This window comes from Orycteropus afer, unplaced genomic scaffold, assembly GCF_000298275.1.
Source record: "Orycteropus afer afer isolate SDZICR_OR568_19922 unplaced genomic scaffold, OryAfe1.0 scaffold00247, whole genome shotgun sequence".
NCBI classification, from domain to species: domain Eukaryota; kingdom Metazoa; phylum Chordata; class Mammalia; order Tubulidentata; family Orycteropodidae; genus Orycteropus; species Orycteropus afer.
The window spans coordinates 1,609,465-1,615,277 of record NW_006921834.1 but is presented as its reverse complement, the minus strand read 5'-3'; positions in this window follow the sequence as shown (position 1 = coordinate 1,615,277).

Sequence of the window (5,813 nt, the reverse complement as noted above, 5' to 3'; positions counted from 1 at the left end):
GATGGATGTGAAAACAGGTTATCATTGTTTTAATTTGCACTTGTCTAATTACCAGTAAAAAGAGCTCGGGTAGCCTTGTGGTTAAGGCATTGGGCTAACAAAAAGTCTGCTGTTGGAACCCACCTGCTGCTCTGCAGGAGAGAAAGATGAGGTAGTTTGGTAATTGTTGTTTTTGTTGTGTTCTGTTTAGTTAGACCTGACTCATAGCGACCCCTCCTTGGGTTTCCGAGGCAGTATCACTATGGAAGTAGATTGCCCCTTCTTCCTTCCGAGGAGTGGCTGGTGGGTTTGAACCACCAGCCTTCTGGTTAGCAGTCAAGTGCCTTAGGCACTATGCTATCAGAGCTCCTAGTTTGGTAATGGGGACATTCAAGAAAGTTTCTGTGTCCAAGATCAAAAGTACGTCCACAAGTGGCCCAGTTAAGGAGAAAATACCCCATTTCAGTGCTTTGGCAGATGAAATTAGGGGATGATTTGACCTTTGAAAGACAGGCCCATTAAGTCTTCCCTGCCACCCTACACCAATCTCTCCCTAGAGAATACTTCCCTACCTTGGAGACCTTGAGAGGTCAGGATCCATGGGGCAGACAGAATCCCTGAGATTTCTGAATCCTTTCATCTAAGAGCATTCCCTGGCACCCATAGCAAGGGCCAGCCTTGCTCTTTCTGGTGAAGAAAAGTAGCTAAGGATGAATTGAAATAATGTAAGAATAATCAGAAAGACTTCCTCAGTGTTTTGCTGAGCAACAGGATAAGGAATGGTCCCCTCATTATGGGGAAGCTGAAGTTCTGAAAAATGTGGACAGTGGGATCCTTAATTTTGTTCTCAGAATATGGGTGTGCATATATGGATAGGGCTCCATGAAGGCAAAAAACAAAACAAAACAAAACAACATGTAAAGCTTGGTGGGGAGTTCTAGGAGAGATAGAGAAAGAGAAAGAATGCTTCTCCACCCTTACCGTTTTTTCCCCTCAAGAACTATATTACTGTATGTCTGGGTGTTCTGGTTACCTAGTGCCACTCTGACAGGAATATACCACAAATGGGATGGTCTTAACAAACAGGAGTTTATTCTTAAAATTTGGAGGCATTAAGTCCAAGTTCAAATTGCCAGGCTCTCGGGACTGGGTGTAAACCCCTCAACGTTGGAGTCCAGCTCTGCCTCCTGCTCCTGGCTTACTGGAGCTAGAGGCATTTCTTCACTCATACAGCTGCTGGCTGCTGAGGCTAAGAAACCCCAAGGTTGACAAGTAAAAAGGCACAGTCCTGATGTTACCAAACCACACGGCAGGCCATTAACTTAAGTCCATTGTAAGTCCCAGGGTCAGCAGAGCATGGCAAGTTGCTGAGCAATGACACGGCTACATGCAGGGTCCAAGCATGCCATAGGCTAGAGACCATTCTCAAAGCTTCTCCTTATATACAGGAAGCAGACCACATCCCAAGGGCAGCTACTTAGCTGCTTGTGGTAGATCCCACCATGGAGTTGATTGTCAGTCTCATCATGGGGAATAACTACCACCAGCTGCCCAGCCACTCAACCAGGCCCAGGCAAGTTGACACACAAATATAACTACCACACTGGGATTCTAACCCTTTAATTGTTTTCACTCTCAAACCACAAAAATATGTAAGATCTTCTTGCTGTAGGAAATATAATCTATTGATGTGTGGTGAAGAGGGCAAATTAAAAGCCTAAGAATATGTGTGGTAAGATTTCACCTTAGTTATTCTGGTAGCTTAATATGGAAATTGGGAGCTCTGGTGGCGTAGCACCTAAGGCATTTGACTGCTAACCAGAAGGCTGGAGGTTCAAACTGACCAGCCACTCCACAGAAGGAAAATTAGGCAATCTACTTCTGCCTTGGAAACCCAAGGAGGGATTGCGATGAGTCCAATGGACTCGATGTCAATGAGTTTGGAAATTAGATCCTGTGCTCATAAGTTGACAAGATAAAATTTGCTCCATCAACAGAGCCCTTTAGAGAATATGGCAGAATATGGCCATCTTACAGTGGTCCAACATGGGGCATGGAAAAGGGCAGTCCTGAGGTGATAACCTTCAAGGTAGCTGTATGAGCTGTGAGTTCTTGATATTTGGGGTCTGGTAAGGATGACATAATTTCCCATCTTTTCACAGGTTGATCCTCAGAATTCTATTATGAAAAGCCAAGCTCTACTAAGAGCTGGAGTCAGAGAAGCTAAGGGTGTAATGTGTTCTCCACCCACACACAGTAAAACTTTGGTTTCCTCTAAGGAGGAAGGAGGGATTCGCAAATGCATGCAGACTGCTTAGTATCACTTCTGTAAGGCAAAAAGCAAACATCTGTCCCAGGCAAGTATAGGAGATGAAACAAGAAAAAATGGCCAACAAATAAGGAAAAAATTGGATCAGATCTAATCCAAGCAGTTTGCTTTCTTGGAGGTTTCGGATTAGATTTCTTAGACTGGCCCTGCCTTTGAGGTCTTTTGGTTTATCTCTGTTCTCTGTGCAGCCTCTGGGTCACATAATCCCAGGATTTTTTAAACTTCTTTAAATAAAGAGATACCTTCCATTGGTACCACTAAGGGAATCAGAGTAAGGGAACGTGGACACTAGAAAATTCTTAGTTTGCACAAAATCCATTGTTCTGCAGCTCAAGTGTTCTTGGTTATCATGACTGTAGGTCAAAAGGAAAATAGTAGAGAAGAGACATTACCCTTTTGACCATGGTCTGTGGTCTGTCTCCTCTACAAAGTAAACTGCATGGGAGAGGAGAGCTCCAGAGTTAGTAGAACTTGTCTCTTACTCTACACACACACACACACACACACACACACACACATGCACACCCCTACTTGGAGTAATGGGAAGTATCCAAAGAAACCTACTGCATTTGTCTATGGTAGCAGCAGGATCTGTGTGCTCCAGGACAACTGAAATTATGAGAGGAGCATCAGGCTAAGATACAAGCCTGTTTGCCTTTCTCCTGGAATAGAGATAACTCTACCTGGTGGCTGGTATATTCCTGACTCAAACAGGACTCTTCTTTCTGTTTTGTCATCTCTGCCCTCATGTGTTTTCCCTTGTTCAGTTCAAACTTCTCTCAACTCCCCTCTCCTCACCCCCACTATGTCCAGCTTAATTCTTTGCTCTGTTAAGAAAGAGAAATGGCCTGGCTTTCTGAGTTCAATGAGCTGTAATACTGAGGTGAGGGAGGTAAGGGTGGACTTGGCACCGTTGTTACAAGACAGTCAACCATAAATGTGAGAGTTTATTTCTGGATTCTAACTTCTATGTGACTGGTCTATATCTCTGTCTTTATGCCAGTATCACACTATCATGATTACTGTAGTAAATTTTGAAATCAGGAAGTGTGAATCCTCCAACTTTGTCCTTCTTTTTGAAGGTTGTTTTGGCTATTCTGGAGCCTTTGTGTTTCCATATGAATTTTAGGATTCTGATGGAGATTACCTTGAATCTGTAGATCAATTTGGATAATAATTGCTATCTTAACAATATTAAGTCTTTCAATTTATGAACATGGAATGTCTTCCCATTTATTTTGTTGTTGTTATGTGCCGTCGAGTCAGACCCGACTCATAGCGACACGTCCTTGGGTTTCCGAGGCAGTATCACTATGGAAGTAGATTGCCCCATCTTCCTTCGGAGGAATGGCTGGTGGGTTTGAACTGCCAGCCTTTTGGTTAGCAGTCAGTGCCTTAGTCACTAAGCTGCCAGAGCTCCTTCCCATTTATTTAGATCTTCTTTAATTTTTTTGACAATGTTTTGTAGATTTCAGAGTATAATTTTTTCCATTTTTATTTTTGCAGTGTTTCCTCCCCTCCCCTCCTACCCCTAGTAACCAACAAAGAAAGTTTCCTTCCATATATAAAACTTTGCCTGGCTTTTTACAATAATAAACTAATACAATATTTGTTCTTCTGTGACTGACTTATTTCACTCAGCATAATGTCCTCCAAATTCATCCACATTATGTGGTGTATTGCAGATTCTACATTATTCTTTAGTGCTGCATAGTATTCCATTGTGTGTATGTACCATAATTAGGTTATCCATTCTTCTGTTGATGGGCACCTAGGTTATTTTCTACCTTTTTGCTATTGTAAATAGTGCTGCAGTGAACATGGGTGTGCATATATCTGTGTCCCGGCTCTCATTTCTTTAGGATGTTGTTGTTGTTGTTATGTGCCATCGAGTCAGACCTGACTCATAGCGACCCCTCCTTGGGTTTCCGAGGCAGTATAATCACGGAAGTAGATTGCCCCATCTTCCTTCCAAGGAGTGGCTGGTGGGTTTGAACTGCCAGCCTTCTGGTTAGCAGTCAAGTGCCTTAGGCACTATTAGGATATATACCCAATAATGGGATTGCTGGATCAAATGGTATTTCTAATTCCAACTTTTTAAGGGATAAAAACTTTTTAAATTCCAACTTTTTAAGCCATACTGCTTTCCCCATTGGTTGTATTGTTTGACAGTCCCACCAGCAGTGCATGAGAGTCCCAATCTCTCCACACCCTCACCAGCATTTGTTATTTTCTGTCTTGTTGAACTTTGCTATTAGTGCTGGGGCAAGATGGCATCTCACTGTTGTCTTGATTTTCATCTCTCTAATGGCTAATGATTATGAACACTTCTTCATGTGTTTCTTGGCTGCTTGAACATCCTTGTTGGTGAAGTGTCTATTCATGTCTTCTGCCCATTTCAGAGTATAAGTTTTGTTCTTATTTTCTTAAATATACTCCTAAATATTTTATTCTTTTTGAAGCTATTATAAATGAAACTACTTTCTCACTATCATTTCTGGATTGCTCAATGCAAGTGTGTAAAAATAAAATTGATTTTTTGAGGTAGTGTTTGAGGTTTGTTCTGTTTCCAAAAAGAATTTTCTTAGCTGTTTCATTCCCTGGTTCTCTCTGGTAAATCAGCTGGCCTGTGGTTTAGCTTATGTTTCTAACAAAGCTACCAACAAAAAAAATCAAACCCATAGCCATCTAATTGATTCCAGTTTGTAGTGCACCATTGGGTTTTCAAGGCTGTAAATCTTTATGGAAATAGATTGCCTCATCTTCCTTCCATGGAGTAGCTGGTGGGTTTGAAACACCAACCTTCTGGCTAGCAGCCAAATGCCTTACCCACTACACCAATGAAGCTACCAGTATCCTCTTAATTGCTTTCTACCAAAACCTCCATTATTTTTGAAAGTGCTGTTAGTCTTGAACTTCCCCACACTTTGTTTTAAATAAAGTCAGTTCCTTTTGGAGAGCTTTGTTTTATGACCTGGTTCTCCCCATTTCCCTGAGCAAAATCTCTGGGCCATGCTCAGGAGCTGGGGGAAGAGACATGGCTGTACCTCTCTCTGGGTGAAACCTCTGCCTTAGAAGCATGGCACTGCGCAGGGGACTCAGGTGAAGTAGACTCGGTGCTTCACAGCTTGCCTCTTCTACTATGGAACATCCACCCAACAATTGAGCTGGGATGAGGGCAGCTGAGACCCAGTATTCTTATCATGTTGCACTCAAGGTAGAGCCTCTGCCCATGAGTGGGAACAGTGTGTGTGATAGTTGAAGATATGTCAACTTGGCTGGACTCCAGTTGTGAGTGGTGGTTCCCATGATGGATCACATGACTGAGTTCTGAGTGGCCGGTCTGCCCAAGGGGTGTTTCCCCAGGGGTGTGGCCTACCTGCAATGCTATCCCAAGGAGAAGCTGGAAGAACGGCATTCCGGACTATATACTTCCTTGAGTGAGCGGCTCGCCGCTCGCCCTGGAGGTTTCGGATTCATCCTTTGTTGGGAACAGCAACCAGCG